This window comes from Schistocerca serialis, chromosome 8 (assembly GCF_023864345.2).
Source record: "Schistocerca serialis cubense isolate TAMUIC-IGC-003099 chromosome 8, iqSchSeri2.2, whole genome shotgun sequence".
Classification (NCBI taxonomy): domain Eukaryota; kingdom Metazoa; phylum Arthropoda; class Insecta; order Orthoptera; family Acrididae; genus Schistocerca; species Schistocerca serialis.
Genome location: NC_064645.1, coordinates 491,949,455 through 491,969,379, shown reverse-complemented (window position 1 = coordinate 491,969,379; position 19,925 = coordinate 491,949,455).

Below are 19,925 nucleotides of genomic sequence, written 5' to 3'. Positions count from 1 at the left end.
CGCCGCCTGTTATCTGGCGGCACAGCAAATACTGTGAGTTTTCACCTACTACTGTAAATAAGAATTGCACTTACTAGTCATGTTTAACAAACTGAGGTCATAGATTTCCCGTTGTTCGATTTTCTTTGCAGTCCTCGCATTTTCTCGGTACTTCTCTCGTAAAGCCTGAGTCGCCAGAGGGCAACAAGACTGAGCGTGCTTCGGTCTTCCTAGTACCGCGTAAGCAAGGAAGCAGAACCGTCGCCGCTCATTTAGTGTAACTATCCATCAAAGGTATCACTGATCCGCTTTGCTCGCTGGCAGAGTCACAGAGGAGTATTTCCGATAACAGTTTAGGGAAGACATTTTCCGAGAGTTATATGATTCCCTGTAGAAAGTAAGTTTTTATTTAATTCATCGGAAATGCTCAGAAAGTGACTGTTAAATACTGTACGTATATCTGACTTGTCAGAAACATTTTTACCATGAACTGATTTTATATCGTCCACCTTGTGCTGCTGACCAGCCACTTCCTTCACGACTGACCATACGGTTTTAATTTTATCGTATGAATTAACTATTCTATTTTCATACCACATACTATTTCCCATCTTAATGACATTTTTGAGCATCTTGCAACACAATTTGCAATGAGCTACTGCTGATCGATTGTGACTACTTCTAACATTTTGGTATAATTCCCACTCTGCTCTACGCGATATCCTTATCCCACTAGTCAGCGACCCAGGTTGCCTTTTACTGCTAGTGCCCTGTTTAGAATGTTTTAATGGAAAGCAACTTTCAAAGGGCATGAGAAATGTGTTAAGGAAAGCATTATATTGGTCTTCTATGTTATCGGAACTTTAAACATACTGCCACAGTTGTTCCATAAGGAAGATTAAAAAGCTCTGTATTGCCGTGGTATTAGCTTTTCCACACAGTCTGTGATAATATATAACAAAAGTGTGAATTCAAAATCCTTTTGTGTTCGTGCGTCGTGGTCACAAAGGCCATCCGCCCTTTTACTTTCCCATTTAGTAATGAAGAATATGTAATAAAATAAAGAAATAAATAAAAATATGGTCGGTGCCCCTCCACCCTGGTTGAAAAAAAAGGAAACAGCCTGCATCAGATCGCATGAGTTTAAGCTATCTTCCAAAATCCTGTTTCGTGCACAATCGCATATAAAATTAATGTTGAAGTCACCACATATAATTAATTTCTGGTATTTCCTGTAATGTGAACCAAGATCCCTCTCTAGCTAGAACAGAAATGCTCTAAAGTCAGGTATTCCAGTGCGTACAGGTCAGGACACTGGGTGGCGCCAGTCTTTTTCCAAAACCCGTTCCTCATAAACGCTGCTTTATGGCAGGGAGCATTGTCATGCCGATACAAATATCACCTCAAACTATTCCTCTACTTGTATGCAGTAACAATGCTACAAAAAGTATTCGTAAAAATTCATAGTTTGCGTCCCCCAAACTATACTGTAATACCACCTTCACCACATTTGACTGTTCACTGTTCACTTTACATACAATGGCAGGTAACGTTCTCTAGATATTCGTCAAACTCAAACCCTCCCAAAGACTGTTTTATTTTGAGTCTTCAGTCTTGCGACTGGTTTCACGTGCCCTGCCATGAATTCCACTCTTGAGTAAATCTTTTCATCTCAGAGTGGCGCTTGCGACCTCCATCTTCAATTATTCACTGGATGTATATCAAACTTTGTCTCCCTCTATGGTTTCCACACTCTGCAGCTCCCTCTAGTAGCGTGGAGGCTATTCCCTGAAGTCTTAACATACGGTCTGTCACCCTTCCCCTCTCTTATGTCAGTGTTTTCGATATATTCCTTTCATTGCCGATTCTGCCGAGAATCTGTCATTACCTACCTTATCTATCCAACTTATTTTCAATATTCTTCTGTTGCCCCACATTTCAAACGTTTCAGTTCTCTTCTGTTCTGGTTTTCCAACAGTCCAAGTTTCACAACTATACAGTGCTGTCCTCCATACGCATATTTTCATAAATTTCTTGACCAAGTTACGGCCTGTATTTGGTACCAGTAGAATTCTTCTGAGCACGAATGACCTTTTTCCCAGTGCTGATTTGCTTTTCGTGTTCTCCTTACTCCATCCTTCATGGGTCGATTTTCTCCTGACGTAGCCGATTTCCTTAACGTAATGTACTTGGTGGTCACCAATAATGATGTTAAGTTCCTAGCTGTTTTTATTTCTATTACTTTGCATTACTTTATAATTCTTCGATTTACTCTCAGTCCATATTCTGTACTCCTTCGACTGTTCCTGCCATTCAACAGAGGATCTATTTCTTCTTCACATTCACCAATAATAACTTTACTAATTGAATTTCTAATCCAACTCTTGAACTTTTCTTTACTTCCGTCATCGCTTCTTCGATGTATATGTTGAATAGCAGGGACAAAAGCTATGTCCCTGTCTCACACTCTTTTTAATCTCAACACTTCGTTCCTGGTTTACCCTGGTATGGTTCCCTCTTGGTTCTTCTATATATTTATTACCCATCTCTCTCTATAGTTTACCCTTAATTTCCTCGGAATTTCGAACATCGTACATCATTTGACATCGTCGAACGCCTACTTCACATCTAAAAATGCTATGAAGGTGTATCGAATTTTCTTAAGTCTTGCTTCCGCTATCAACAGAAGCATGAGATTTGCCTTTGTCGCGGCTTTACCTTTCCCAAAGTCAAACAGATTCTCAATTTTCTTTTCCATTCGTCTATATTTCATTCTTGCCAACAACTTGGTGCGTGAGCTGCTAAGCTGGTTGTGAAATAATTTTCACGTATGCCGGGTCCTGCAGTCTTCAGAATTATGTAGAAGATGTTTTTCCACAGACTGAAGGGTTATAGCCATTTTCATACATTCTACACACCAATGCGAGTCTTCGTTTTGTTGTCATTTCAGCCAGTGATGTTAGAAACTCCGATTGTATGCGATCTACTCCTCCGCATTATTTTAAGTCTTAGAGATCTCTCTTAAATTGTGATTCTGATACTGGATCCCCTATTTCTTCCCTTTTGACTCCCTCTTCTTCTTCTATCACGTCATCAGAGACGTTATTCCTCTCACACATGCCTTCAATGTAATCATTCCACCTATTCGCACTCTCCTCTGCATTTGACAGTGGAATTCCCATTCCACTCTTAACGTTACCGCCCTTGGTTTTAATTTCACTGAAGATTGTACGAGTTTTCTATACGCTGGTGACAGTGCTTCCGACACTCATTTGTTTTTCGATTTCTTCACATTCCTCATGTAGAAATTTCTCCTTAACTTCCATGCACCATCTAGTTATTTCATTCCTAAGTGCCTTGTATGTTTGTATTCCTGAATGTCCCTGAATATTTTTGTGCTTCCTTCTATCGTCGATTAATGGAGTTATTTCTTCTGTTTCACTGTTACTTTCCTTGTATCTATGATTTTCTTTACAACTTTTGTGAATGCCTTTTTTAAATATGTCCATTCCTCTTCGATTGAACTGCCTATTGAGCTATTCATTATCGCATGGTCCACTTCCCAATTTAAGCAATTGCATGGGAAGGTTTTTTTTTTTTGAGTCATAAGTCTTCTGCCCAGTTCGATGTGGCACACAGTGGGTTCCTCTCCTGCACGAACTTCACCATAGAGGATCACTTGAACTCCACGTCGTCAAATACTTGCTGGACGTGTTAAAATCTCTATCTTATACTACGTATTTTACTCTGCACAGTGACGTGTAGTACCACGGATGTTAGTCCCTGACACCTTAACACATGTACTATCATCCTGTCTCTTCCTCTTGTCGGTGTTTTTTGTCTTAGGTGATTCTGCAAAAAATATCATCATTACTTAACTTAACCGTCCACCTGATTGTCAACATTCTTCTGCAGCACCTTATGTCAAACGTTTCCAGTTTCTTCTGTTCCAGTTTTTCCACTGCCCATGACTCACTACCATTCAGTGTTGTGCTCCAAACTTACATTCGCAGAAATTTTCTGAACGCTTCTGATGAATTAGTTATTCAGGTGATACCCAATGGCTCAGCTCTCTTAATCGACCCATTTGGTTGTTACTGCTTCCCAACTGAGAACACAATACTCCCTGTCTCCTTTTATATTGGCAGATCTGCCGCTCTTGATAACTAGCGAATAATTCCGCATCACAAAGGGGGTGTCTGTATGCTTTCGATCAGATAGTGTATGTAGTTGATGTTATGAAGGCACATGTTTCTCAGGTTACTAACAATAATCAGATGTTTCATAGATAGAAATGAATAGAAACGAGTTAGTGTATAGGCTATGTGTGTGCAAGATTTTTTTGTAATATGGCTAACTTCCGGTCGTTCACAGAGAACTAAATGGCACAGTTCATTAAATTTAACTAAAAATTGAAGACAGTAGTACTAGTCATCTTGGAAGTTAGGAAATTTAACAGCAAAGTAAACAGCTTTACTGGGAATGCTGTTTGTGGACGATTAAATTTCTTTATGTCAAGTACAACAAATGTACGTGTATGTAATTGACTTTATAAAGGTACATAGTTGTCCAGTTAGTAATCGCCAGCAACAATAATTAGATGTTTCATAGATAATTTGCATAATTCTTATGGAAATCATAAGAAACGAGATAGTTTGCATGCTATGTCTGCAAGATTTGTTTTCAAATATGGCGGTCTGCCGGTCGTTCACAGTGTACTAAATAGCAAAGACCCACCAAATCACACAAAGAAAAAATGATATAGAAAAATTAACAAACCAGCAAGAACAATTAACACAAATAGAAACTTTCATAGAGGAAGGAGACCTTGAAAAAGCAACAGACCAAATAGAAGACCTCCTAAAATATTCGGTGATACAATCTCCAAAACAAGGACGGCCAAAAGATGGTTCGATGCTGAATGCTACAGCAAAAGGAACACTGTTCTAATAACACTCCACAGACTAAGAAACCAGCATGACGAGGAAACATACAAACTCTACGCAGAAGAGAGGAGAATCTACAAAAAACTAATAGAAAAGAAGAAAAAAGAATAAATAGAAAGAGTGGAAAAAAGAGAAGCGGATGAAGCAGAGAAAGACCCATACATAGCAGCAAGACCAAGAAAAATGGCTCATACACCAAATATAGACCTGAAGGAATGGGAAGACCACTTCAGAAAGATACTGAACAAACGAGGACTCAAAACACCCCCAAAGAAAGAGAAACAACATCAAACTAAGGAAAGAGACAATATATGGGAAGCTCTAAATGAAGAAGACGTGAAAGAAGTAATAAAAGCACTGAAGATCAGGAAAGCAGCAGGATCCGATAATATTTATAATGAACATATAAAAGATGCAAAAGAGGCCCTCCAACACATGTGGACCAAACTGTTTAACAAATGCCTGGAATTTGTAAGAATTCCGACACAATGGAAACACTCGACAATAAAAGTTCTCTACAAAGGTAGGGGAGACCCAATGGACCCAAACAAGTACAGAGGCATAGCCCTGGAAAATACTCAATTCAAGATGTTTTCAAAGATAATAACACAAAAAATCCAAGCCTCTGTGGACAGTCATCTCCCAGAACGACAAATGGGTTTCAGATCTGGAAGCACAACACTTACGGCAGTCAGGCTTCTCCTAAACAACATCGATGAAGCGCTACAAAAGAAAAAAATGTTCTACACAGTGTTCACAGACTCTACCAAAGCCTTTGACATATTGGAAAGAGATCTCATAGTCCGAAAACTGGAAAACACAATGGGAGAAGATAGCATATTGACAAGAATAATCAAGTCAATCCTCGAATACAACTTAATTACAATATCAGAAAACCTCTCTGTTTCGAACCCCATTCTGAAATTGAATCGAGTCTTAAAGGGTGACCCAATGAGCCCTTTGCTGTACATTCTTGCCACTGAAGAAGTACTCCGAATTGGAGAAAACGAAGAAGATGTGTATGTATATGCATACGCTGACGACATAGCCGTAGGTTCAGCAGATATATAGAAGCTGCAGAGAATCATTGAGAAAATAGACAGATGGTGCAGTGAACACAAACTACACATAAACATAACAAAGACAGAAACGGTAATTTTCAGATAAGGAGGCAAAACACCCAAGAATGCAGAAATCAGCATCAGAGGACAAAAAATAAAAATCTCATCAGACTTTAAATACCTAGGAGTGACATTGCAACCAACAGCCAAATGCTTCACAAAACATACAACAGAACGCGCAGCCCAAGCAATAATAGCAATACAGGACATCACAAACATCAGCCTACTTAGTCTACAAACAGCCATGAAATTATTCAACACAAAAATCTTGCCAATCCAGGCCTATGGGATGGAGGTTATATGGGACCACCTGACAGAAAAAAATCTAGAAACACTACAAAAGGTAAAATCGACCTATCTAAAAAGAGCACCAGGTCTCTCAGAGACAACCAGATCTACTAGACTAGTGTACCTGCTAGCGAGAGAGACATTCCTAATTGAAGACATCAGACTTCGATATATGATGCCACACACCAGGGCTTCCAGAAAGCAACTGAAGATCATGGAGGACAAACGAAAAAAAGTATGGCCGGGGTTCTATGGCACCGAAGCAATGACGAACCGCTCATGGACAGCACCAAACTTCAAACAGCGACATGTCGTAACTAGACTTTCTATTCGCGGCTTTCATCATCTAGTCTGCAAAAACAAAACTTGTCACGACCCAACCACAACATGTGTATGTGAACTGTGTAACGAAGCCTGTCAACGATATCACATAGAACTGTGCAGTAAAAGAGTGAAATCGATAAATGAATATGCAAAAATGTAAAATGTTAAGCAAAGTAACTGTATATGGCTATTTGGCTGCAATTTTGTTAAATTAAAATAGCATAGCCCGTTAAATATAACTAAAATGGAAGGCAGCCTCGCAAGTCTGGAAATTTAAAAGCAAAGTAAACTGCTATATAGCAGGTGCTCCCTAAATACAATTAAACATTTTTTTGTCACATACAACAAATGGTCCAGTACAAATCATTTCATATTTAAGTTAGAATTTGTTTTGCAGTTAGACATTATTCGAAGAACTCGCCTGGAGACAAGTCAAGGGACAGTCAATGTGAAACAGTGTTATCGGACCTAAAATAACGTAATTGAAGTTCTTTATTGATGTTAGTTAATAACTGTACGACAAACGAAGGAAAGGAACTTCTATCTCTAATTTACGATCTGTGATAACGGCAACTTTGTCAGCATACATGCTTGTAAATAATGGTAAGCGCCAAACACATGGCTGCCGTAGTAGTAACACATGCGTTCTTCATGCCAGACAAAGGCTTTTCGCGGATGATTTGCACAAATCTGAGGTTTATGTGGATACTTATGACTGAAATAAACACACTGAACATCCTCCTGTGCGCAAATGTTCTTCAAAAGTTGTAGCTAATCAGACAAATGTGGTTAATTATTTAAGTAAGGATGAAGTTAATTTGTGATTCTTACCATTGTTTACGTGAATTTACGTGATTATGTGATGCCATAAATATTAAGAGCCATTCTCAACATTGATTACTGCTGTAGTAATGCGACAATAATATTAATTTGATGCTATTTGCTTGGTTATAGATTAAGTTTTGAGGTTGTTATACTTTACTATAGAAAAAATGTTAATTCAATTCTTACTATTAAAAATTAAAACTATTTGCAATCTTTAAATTCTTATTTTTGTGGAGTTCCATGGTTATGTTTCGTTAATTTGCCCAGGAAGTAAACAGCGGTAAGTCAGTGCCAGTCATTGTTCTGTGCACTCAGTTTGTAAGTAGACAATGTTACGTACCCACTGACGAACTTTTAAGAATAAAACTGGTTATAACTTACCACTATAAAAATATTCCGTTACTCTAGATACACTCGAAAGCAATGATTTTTCTGAATTAAAAAATCACCATGCATGTACCACAAATATCTCATTTATGAGATTTTATTCAAACATGAGCACGAAGTTTCTAAAATCAACTCACTCGTTTTTTACCGTTGTTTAGAGAAGACTTCTTCATGTGCTATAGGGGAATGATCAAATATTTTGTGGGTCCATGTTGAAATCATTTGTAAGCCACTCACAGCTTTTGTAGGAACTAAGGAAACGTCTTTCTCAATTTTTGTGTTGTATCTACAATTCACATTTTGTCCAGCGTCTGTTGTGTTTCAGCTGGACATCAGGAAGAGCAGTGGATGAATTAAATAAAATTGAAATCGACATCGAACGACTACAGAAGCTGCTCGCATGGCTACGTCTTCATCAAAGATCTAAAAATGGCTCTGAGCACTGTGGGACTTAACTTATGACGTCATCAATACCCTAGAACTTAGAACTACTTAAACCTAACTAACCTAAGGACATCACAAACATCCATGCCCGAGGCAGGATTTGAACCTGCGACCGTAGCGGTGGCGTGGTTCCAGACTGGAGGGCCTAGAACCGATCGGCCACTCAAAGATCTGGAGGAGTTCTTCCAAGGAAGATGAATCTTCATCCAACGACGGAGCCAAGTATACGAGCTATACCTGATGGGGCTCTATATCATGGTCTAGGGGTAGCGTCTTTGATTCATAATCGAAACGTTTTCGGTCCCTTGTTCGATCCTCGAAACTGCCTAAATTTTGGTAAATAATCAGCATTGGCGGCCGAAGACTTCCGGCTTAAGAAGTCAGCCTCATTCTGCCAACGGCCTTGTCAAAGAGGGCGGAGGAGCGGATAGAGCCGGCCGCGGTGGTCTCGGGGATCTAGGCGCTCAGTCCGGTACCGCGGGACTGCTACGGTCGCAAGTTCGAATCCTGCCTCGGGCATGGATGTGTGCGATGTCCTTAGGTTACTTAGGTTTAAGTGGTTCTAAGTTCTATGGGACTGATGACCTCAGATGTTAAGTCCCATAGTGCTCAGAGCCATTTGAACCATTTTGAGCGGATGGAGGTTCAGGGCACTCTCCTAGGGGTGGGAAATTGGCCCTAAAGGCGGAAGAATCAGCAATGATCAACGACGTGAGAATGCAGAAGGCAATGGAAACCACTGCATTAAGGATACGTAACGTGTATCCACAGGACATGTGGCCTGTAATTGAAGAAGTGTCATGATGATCTCTCCACTGGCAAAAGATTCCGGAATAGTCCCCCATTCGGATCTCCGGGAGGGGACTGCCAAGGGGGAGGTTACCATGAGAAAAATATTGAATAATCAACGAAAGGATAACGTTCTACGAGTCGGGGCGTGGAATGTCAGAAGCTTGAACGTGGTAGGGAAACTAGAAAATCTGAAAAGCGAAATGCAAAGACTCAATCTAGATATAGTAGGGGTCAGTGAAGTGATGTGGAAGGAAGACAAGGATTTCTGGTCAGATGAGTATTGGGTAAATCAACAGTAACAGAAAATGGTATAACAGGTGTAGGATTCGTTATGAATAGGAAGGTAGGGCAGAGGGTGTGTTACTGTTAACAGTTCAGTGACCGGGTTGTTCTAATCAGAATCGACAGCACACCAACACCGACAACGATAGTTCAGGTATACATGCTGACGTCGCAAGCTGAAGATGAACAGATAGAGAAAGTGTATGAGGACATTGAAAGGGTAATCCAGTATGTAAAGGGGGACGAAAATCTAATAGTCATGGGCGACTGGAATGCAGTTGTAGGGGAATGAGTAGAAGAAAAGGTTACAGGAGAATATGGGCTTGGGACAAGGAATGAAAGAGGAGAAAGACTAATTGAGTTCTGTAACAAGTCTCAGCTAGTAATAGCGAATACCCTGTTCAAGAATCACAAGAGTAGGAGGTATACTTGGAAAAGGCCGGGATATACGGGAAGATTTCAATTAGATTACATCATGGTCAGAAAGAGATTCCGAAATCAGATACTGGATTGTAAGGCGTACCCAGGAGCAGATATAGACTTAGATCACAATATTATAGTGATGAAAAGTAGGCTGAAGTTCAAGACATTAGTCAGGAAGAATCAATACGCAAAGAAGTGGGATACGGAAGTTCTAAGGAATGACGGGGTACGTTTGAAGTTCTCTAACGCTATAGATACAGCAATAAGGAATAGCGCAGTAGGCAGTGCAGTTGAAGAGGAATGGACATCTCTAAAAAGGGCCATCACAGAAGTTGGGAAGGAAAACATAGGTACAAAGAAGGTAGCTGCGAAGAAACCATGGGTAACAGAAGAAATATTTCAGCTGATTGATGAAAGGAGGAAGTACAAACATCAGGAATACAGAAATACAAGTCGCTGAGGAATGAAATAAAGAGGAAGTGCAGGGAAGCAAAGACGAAATGGCTGCAGGAAAAAGTTATTATTGTCGGAAGGACAGACTCAGCATACAGGTAAGTCAAAACCAACCTTTGGTGACATTAAAAGCAACGGTGGTAGCATTAAGAGTGCAACGGGAATTCCACTGTTAAATGCAGAGGAGAGAGCAGATAGGTGGAAAGAATACACTGAAAGCCTCTATGAGGGTGAAGATTTGTCTCATGTGATAGAAGAAGAAACAGGAGTCGATTTAGAGGAGATAGGGGATCCAGTATTAGAATCGGAATTTAACAGAGCTTTGGAGGACTTACGGTCAAATAAGGCAGAAGGGATAGATAACATTCCATCAGAATTTCTAAAATCATTGAGGGAAGTGGTAAAAAAACGACTATTCACGTTGGTGTGTAGAATATATGAGTCTGGCGACATACAATCTGACTTTCGGAAAAGCATCATACACACAATTCCGAAGACGGCAAGAGCTGACAAGTGCGAGAATTATCGCACAATCAGCTTAACAGCTCATGCATCGAAGCTGCTTACAAGAATATTATACAGAAGAATGGAAAAGAAAATTGAGAATGCGCTAGGTGAAGATCAGTTTGGCTTTAGGAAAAGTAAAGGGACGTGAGAGGCAATTCTGACGTTATGGCTAATAATGGAAGCAAGGCTAAAGAAAAATCAAGACACTTTCATAGGATTTGTTGATCTGGAAAAAGCGTTCGACAATATAAAATGGCGCAAGCTGTTCGAGATTCTGAAAATTGTAGGGGTAAGCTGCAACCAAGAGGGAATAATAAGAGTGGACGATCAAGAACGAAGTGCTCGTTTTAAGAAGGGTGTAAGACAAGGCTGTAGCCTTTCGCTCCTACTCTTCAATCTGTACATCGAGAAAGCAATGATGGAAATAAAAGAAAGGTTCAGGAGTGGAATTAGAATACAAGGTGGAAGGATACCAATGATACGATTCGCTGATGACATTGCTATCCTGAGTGAAAGTGAAGAAGGATTAAATGATCTGCTGAACGGAATGAACAGTCTAATTAGTACACAGTATGGTTTGAGAGTAAATCGGAGAAAGACGAAGGTAATGAGAAGTAGTAGAAATGAGAACAGCGAGAAACTTAACATCAGTATTGATGGTCACGAAGTCAATGAAGTTAAGAAATTCTGCTACCTAGACTGTAAAATAACCAATGACGGACAGAGCAAGGAGGACATCAAAAGCAGACTCGCTATGGCAAAAAAGGCATTTCTGGCCAAGAGAAGTCTACTAACATCAAATACCGGCCTTAATTTGAGGAAGAAATTTCTGAGAATGTACGTCTGGAGTACAGCATTGTATGGTAGTGAAACATGGACTGTGGGAAAACCGGAAGAGAAGAGAATCGAAGCATTTGAGATGTGGTGCTATAGACGAATGTTGAAAATTAGGTGGACTGATAAGGTAAGGCATGAGGAGGTTCTATGCAGAATCGGAGAGGAAAGGAATATGTGGGAAACATTGATAAGGAGAAGGGACAGGATGATAGGACATCTGCTAAGACATGAGGGAATGACTTCCATGGTGCTAGAGGGCGCTGTAGAGGGCAAAAACTGTAGAGGAAGACAGAGATTGGAATACGTCAAGCAAATAATTGAGGACGTAGGTTGCAAGTGCTACTCTGACACGAAGAGGTTAGCACAAGAAAGGAATTCGTGGCGTGCCGCATCAAACCAGTCAGTAGACTGATGAAAAAAAAAAAAAAAAAAAAAAACCTGATCTGATGGAGTTTCCAGTGTAACAGACGATTCGGACATGCGTTTTAGTTTGAGGTATTTCTCGAACACTCTGGCAAAACATCTCAGCTCTAACATAGGAAAGCTTTATGTCACTAAAGTTTTTTCTACATCTTTCAGTGGTGATGGCATATAAAGGCCGCTCAACAGCTAGATTATTGGTTCCCGTACTCAATTTGTGGGAGATGAACGTGGTTTTGTTTCGTCAAAAGTACGCATCAGAGAGGAAAATGTAAAAAAGTTTATCCTCAGTCACTCTTGACACCCTCTAACAATGAAGCAACCAGTCTAGTATCACATTGAAGTACCCTAGGTAATTTACCTCTGAGAAGTCCTGAAACCACACGTAATCTCAAAACATGGACTACATTTGACACATTCTCTCCTAAAAAGAGGGCAGGGTGGTAGGTAAGTTGGTTCCAACCCCCGTGGCTTGGTACACATTCTGTTAAAATGTGGTGCACAGATATTTGTATACGACAAGTGCTGAGTACTTCTGTATCCCTCTGCTGGAGGAGGAGTACTGGAGTCAGAGGACAGTGCCTCATCGGGACAACTTCCTCCCGCCACAGTGGCTGGAAGGAAGAGCGACTGTTCATCAACCCAAACCACTCTTCCTTCCATAGACGCATGACCCTCTACCTAAGTAGTGAGATAACTGCACATATGGGACAGCACATTCAGAAACTGTTATTTTCTAAACAGGCGGTCTTGCGAATGCTGCTAAAAACGAGTATAGTTTCTCTCAAGAAACCTAACATCCTTCAATATTTCGATTTAGACTGATGGGTGGGATTCCGCCCATGTGCGACCCACAAACAGGAAGTTACAAAACGCTAACAAATTTTGATAGCGCAGAGAATTACAATGGTCAGGACTTACTGTATCTTTACGCAGTTGCACGTAATACTATACCTCTACTTGAACCCAAGGCCATCAGGATACCAACGTTAAGAACAACATCACCCACATTTAGCTCTTTGTTGTATGATGAATGACCAGGGAAGACAGCGCCCGCTCCCTAATGCTACTGTCCACACAACCGCCGTCCGTAGTCAGTGCGATACGGCTCCGCATAACTTCGCGAGGCTCCTTGGACTCGTCTCCCTGCAGACCAGCCTCGTTCCTGTCTCTCCAGGACCTGACCCCATCGCCATCCGCACGCTCTACTTGCTGCTCAACGGCAGCGCTCGCGTCGGTTACATGTCCTGCAGCAGCCCCGCTCTTGCGGCTCCATTACCGCTTACCGAAAAACATGACTCCTGCCACCGGAACTGGGTTGTACCTTTCGACAGCACACAACACAGCTGCTAAAAGTAGCAACCATACAAGCAAATTACGTGCCTTGCTTCTGTCATTTTACGCAAACCTCGTTTAGATATATTGAACCGTTTACAAAACAAAAGGAGCAATAATTAAAACGCGATTATTCCCATTAGTGGAAACAGCAAAGAAAAAGGCATGGGAAGAGTTTACAAAAAAACTTGAAGAAGATGTGAAGAGCAATAACAAAATGTTCTATAAAATGATGAAAAATAAAAGGAAGGCTTCTGAAGTACCAGTAAAGATGGAAACAGAGGACGGTACCATTATTGAAGATCTAGGGAATGTAAAAGATCTCTGGAAAGAACATTTTAAGAAACTGTTAAACGTGGAGGAGCAGGTACATGAGGAAACAACAAAAAATGGAGAAATTAAGAGAAGTTGGGAAGCAGAATTAGGGCAGGTTACACGGGAAGAAATGGAAAAAGCTGTGAAGAAGATGAACGGGGGGAAAGCCCCGGGACCTGATGAAGTATCAGTGGACATGATAAGAGCAGCAGGTCCAGTGGGAATGCAGTGGCTGTATAGAGTACTATCAAGCGTGTGGAGAAATAGTACAATACCTGACGATTGGAGAACAGGAATCATTGTTCCCATCTTCAAGAAAGGCAATAAAAGACTTTGTAAAAACTACAGAGGAATAAGCCTTATGAGTCATACAGCCAAGATTTTTGACAGAATTTTACTAAATCGAATAAGTGAAAAGATAGAAAAGGAGCTGAGTGAAGAACAGCATGGGTTTAGGAAAGGAAGAAGCACGATCGACCTGATATTTTCTATCCGTCAATTGATGGAAAAAAGTTGGGAGTATAACAAAAGAGTGATAATGGTTTTTATAGACATGGAAAAGGCATATGACTCAGGTGACAGGGAAAGACTCTGGGAAGAAATGAAGAAGATAGTACCGATGATTGATACATTAATGTTATAAAGACAATGTACAGAGGACACAATTGTAGAATTAGAACACCATTGGGGAACTCTGAATACTTCGAAATAAGACAAGGACTTAAGCAAGGAAATATTCTATCTTCTGCACTTTTTAATGTTGTGATGGAGGGAATGAATAGGGCAGTTAAAGATATAGTAAAAGAAAAAGACAGAAAGATGATTTTTGCAGATGATATGGTAATGTGGGGTGATAAAGAGGTAGATGTACAGTTACAGATGATGCGTGGAAGGAAATAATGAAAAGGTATGGATTGAAAATAAATAAAGATAAGAGTTAAGTAATGGTATTTGGAAGAGAGAAAGGAATCAACGGAAATTATACCTTGAATGGAGAACCCCTCAAAGTGGTAGAAATTTTCACTTATTTAGGGAGTGAGATATCTAGGGATGGAAGAATAACTAACGAAATGAATAGGAGGTTACTGAAGGGAGGCAATTTCTACCAAACAATAAAACACCTGATTTGGAATAAAGAACTTTCAGAAAGAGCAAAACTCCTTATGTATAAGAATTATTACATCCCTATTGTCACCTATGGTGGAGAGACATGGACAATGACAGAAAGGGACTGGAGCAGACTGCAAGCAGGGGAAATGAAATTTCTCAGAGCAGTTAAGGGAAAAACAAGAATGGACAGAGTAAGGAATGTAGAGATTAGAAAGGACCTCAAACAAGAAAGTATGAGAGAAGAAATTGAAAGAAAGAGATTTAGATGGTGTGGGCACGTTAAGAGGATACATGGGCAGAGACTCCCCAAAATTATGGAAGAACTAAAGATGGATGGGAAAAGACCTAGAGGGCGCCCAAGAACACGGTGGAAAATGGGAGTGAGAATATCTGCAGAAAGGAGAGGTGTTACCTGGCAGCAAGTGGAGGAAGAAAAGTGGTGGGAGGACCGAGCCAAATGGAGAGGACTCATCAGCACCCAGATCCAGCAGCAGCTGGAGCGGGATTTGGATATGGATAGTATTCTCATAAGTCTCTCTTTTGTAGTCAGTTTTTCTCTCACATTATGAGCTACCGCGATAAACCTATACCATAAGACGTTAATGAATGGAAATAAGTCAAATATGTTCACATGTTGATTTATTTAATATTTATTTCTGAAACTGGTTTAGATGGTTTAGATGAACTGATATTACCTAACGCGACATATGAAAATTTTTGCCGGACGGGAATCGACCCTAGGCTACCCGCTTATAGCGAGGAATAGCTTTACTACTTAGGCCAATGGTGATTACTCCCCCGACCGACCCAGAATTCCATATGTTACACTCCTATCTATTATCCTCGGCCATTATTGATTCATTTACCGACACTAGCACCTCTCAGCTTCCCCTTGCTGCTTTTAGAATCAAGACAACGAGAAGTCATTGACTATCGTTGTCATTTTCGTCACAGCCCCGTCATCGTCTTAACATATTTATATTTTATTACTTGCTACAGTGTCAAATATGGAAATTAATTCCTGAAAATCATCTTAACTGTAAAAGATACAGATGCGCTACCTAACGCAACATATGAAAACGTAAGGCAAAGTCGGGCCTGTGACGTAAATGACAACGGTAGTCTATGACTTTTAGATGTCTTGAGTCTAAAATCTGCAGGGAAATCAGGAGATGTACTAGTGTTGTTAAGTGAATTAATAGTGTACGAGAAGAAGTGTATAGGTTTGTGACATATGGAGGTTTGGGTTGGTCCAAGAAGCGTTATAGGTAGCCTAAGTTGTAAGGGGACCGCTAGCGATTAGCAGAAACTCCGGATTTGAGTCCAGGGTGCGTTATGTAGCACATCTGTACCTATTACAGTTGAGTTCCAGGAATGCATTTCAGCACTTGAAACTGTAGTTAGTCATTCAATATACAGAAAATTTGATTTATTTGTTTCTTAAACTTGCCGTGATGTGATGGTCGAAACCGGCAGAATTTAATTGTTTGAGAAACTCAATAATAAATGTCATCCATTTCACATTTTCGTGAGCATGACCTCTCGAAAATTTGAAGCATTCTTTCCTTTTCGTTACGGATGTTCTTGATCTGTATTAATTACTAGTATGAGAAACGTGGCAATTAAACAACTGGACTGGTGCTGCTACCGGCAAACGGCGAGCGCGCAGCAACACGTCAACATTTATGTGTCAATTGATGCCTTCTCCATTTCGTTCAGCCTTGCTGTAGCAATCGTACATTGACATACTTGCACTAGCGTTTCGGCGGAAGATGCGAAGTTTTCAGATGGAGCGAGAAATTAACCTCAACTTTCTTGTGTAATCGGGGAAAACTGCTGCAGAAGGTCATGCATGTTAAAAAAAGGGTAGGGAACTGATTCTTTATCACGTACAGAATTCTTGAGTGGTACAAAAAGTGTAAGGAGGGATGTGAAACGACGAAAGACGATCCAAATGGTGAATGACCTCAACAACAAAAACGAACGACCACATCGACAAAACTGGTCCCTGAAGATCAAATAGGCAGCCAACATTTTTACGCCGAGTTTCTAAGTGCCGTTCGCGAACGAGTAGGCAGACGAAGATGCAAATTTTTATTTTTGGAACAGCAACTCCTGCGTGCTTCCCCGAGACAATGCGCCAGCCCATTCCGCCTTGTCTATAAGTCTGGAAAGGGGTTCTTTACGAAACACGGCATCACTGTGTTAGAGAACCCACAGTATTTGACAGACCTGTAACTTTATTTTTAATTTTCCATTCTCAAATTGCGCTTAAGGGGACAAGATTTGACAGCGTGGAAAAGGTGAAAGCAAAAGAGACGGAGGTTCTCAACAAGCTGTCATGAGCGTACTTCCAGCGCTGCTTTGATGAATGGAACATTCGTATGGAACCTTGCAGGTATCGGCAAGGAGACTGCACTGAAGGTGATAATCTTTGTAGTGTAATTTGCGATCAATAAAACTTTTTGTAACAGCAGCCTGGTTCTGCTTGCTTAATTTTCGACACTGAATATACTGTGTTGTTATAAAATTAAGAAAAATCCTTTGCCAGAAGACATTTTTTTCGAAAACAATATTAACAAGTTTCTTTGTTGCTGCCTCTCTGCCTGTATCCGCCACGTTTGAAAAATAGGATGTGTCTTATTTTGCTCTACGGTAAGACATGTTCAAAACCGACCAAAGTGTGTCCCTTGGGTAGGTTTACTTGTCAATGTCGTAATGCCTGGGAACCTGTAGCCGATTTGCGGCTCGTTCAATCCCCTGTTAACGAGCATCCCACACGTGACATAACAAGCTATCAGACTGCCGTACAGGGCCCCTGTAAAGTCGTCGCAACATACTGGAAACAAACCGCACAACACTTTCTTATGCAATGAGCACCCTCGGGGGTGAACTCTGTCGCCAGAGGACGGTGCTGACAATCCATATGTTGAGTCCAATCTTCACTGTATGAGATGAAGGAGATTTTCCGCTTACTAACGTTGCCTATTGCATAATAGACGTTCAGCAGAGCTGGTACTTCTGACAGATGAGGCCAGTGTTTCAGATTGCATTTCCTTAGGATTCTTCCAATGAATCTCAGTCTGGCATCTGCTTTACCGGCTATCAGCTTTATATGATCATTCCATTTTAAATCACTCCTAATGCGTACTCCCAGATAATTTATGGAATTAACTGCTTCCAGTTGCGGACCTGCTATATTGTAGCTAAATGATAAGGGATCTTTCTTTCTATGTATTCGCAGCACGCTACACTTGTCTACATTGAGAATCAATCGCCATTCCGTGCACCCTGCGTCAATTCGCTGCAGATCCTCCTGCATTTCTGTACCATTTTCCATTGTTACAACCTCTCGATATATCACAGCATCATCCGCAAAAAGCCTCAGTGAAACTTCCTGGCAGATTAAAACTGTGTGCCCGACCGAGACTCGAACTCGGGACCTTTGCCTTTCGCGGGCAAGTGCTCTACCAACTGAGCTACCGAAGCACGACTCACGCCCGGTACTCACAGCTTTACTTCTGCCAGTACCTCGTCTCCTACCTTCCAAACTTCTGTTATGTTTGGAAGGTAGGAGACGAGGTACTGGCAGAAGTAAAGCTGTGAGTACCGGGCGTGAGTCGTGCTTCGGTAGCTCAGTTGGTAGAGCACTTGCCCGCGAAAGGCAAAGGTCCCGAGTTCGAGTCTCGGTCGGGCACACAGTTGTAATCTGCCAGGAAGTTTCATATCAGCGCACACTCCGCTGCAGAATGAAAATCTCATTCTAGCCTCAGTGAACTTCCGATGTCATCCACAAGGTCATTTATGTATATTGTGAATAGCAACGGTCCTACGACACTCAACTGCGGCACACCTGAAATCACTCTTACTTCGGAAGACTTCTCTCCATTGAGAATGACATACTGCGCTCTCTTACCTAGGAACTCTTCAATCCAATCACATAATTGGTCTAATAGTCCATATGCTCTTACTTTGTTCATTAAACGACTGTGGGGAACTGTATCGAACGCCTTGCGGAAGTCAAGAAACACAGCATCTACCTGGGAACCCGTGTCTATGGCCCTCTGAGTCTCGTGGACGAATAGCGCGAGCTGGGTTTCACACGATCGTCTTTTTCGAAACCCATGCTGATTCCTACAGAGTAGATTTCCAGTCTCCAGAAAAGTCTTTCACATTTACACCACAGAAAAATATACAGGCGTCAAATTCGGGGAACGCGCTGGCCAAAATCAAAGTGCATTCAGCGTTGTCTTTGACCCAAACAATACGAGTACGGCGCTCGTCATAACGAAACAGATTAACAATAATCTTATAACAGTAATGTACAAGCTGTTATAAATATCTCATATTTATATCTGAAAACGACAAAAAACATGCATCAACTGCAAAATGAAAACACAAATACATTTTATTTTATATTTAATACTATATTACATAAGTGTGCGATATTGACAGAATGGTTTGGTAATCAGCGGTTCGTATTGTTGGGCAATCAACGAAGTATAGTTATAATTAGAAAGTGTACCTTTTGTGGAAACATACACTTTTTAGAATGGAATAGTGGCTGTTGATACCAGCAATTTAAAAGTAAGGTAAATTAGAAAGTAAGTAGTTTTGTTGCAGGATTCAAGTGCGAGTCGTTTATGAGGCATCGTATTTTGAAAAGTTCCCACACCAACACTTGTACAATGCCTGTGGTAAGACAAATTAAAGGAAAACAGAAGTGCATACACAAGCTATTTGGATTCTGAACAGTAACGAGACAACTGAACACCGCAGCTTGTTTTCAAGATGACCAACATGCTTCCAGTCTGGTATGGAACGACTGTTGCACCGTGTTAGCATTTCAGCAGCGATGACCGAGTCCAAGCTGGCTGCAGTAATACGTCGTTGCATATCACCGTGTCTAGACAGCGTCTTTCACATTTACCCACAGAAAAATACACAGGTGTCAAATTGGGGGAACGCGCTGGCCAAAGTTCAGGTCCTGTGCGTCGAATCCAGTGATTTTGAAACAATTCGTAAAGACTTCGTGGACTGGACATCATGCTGGTACATGCTGGTACCACAGGTTTCTCCTAGTCTGCAGAGGAACGTCTTCTGACATCCGTAGAAGATCGTGTGTCAGGAGGCTGCG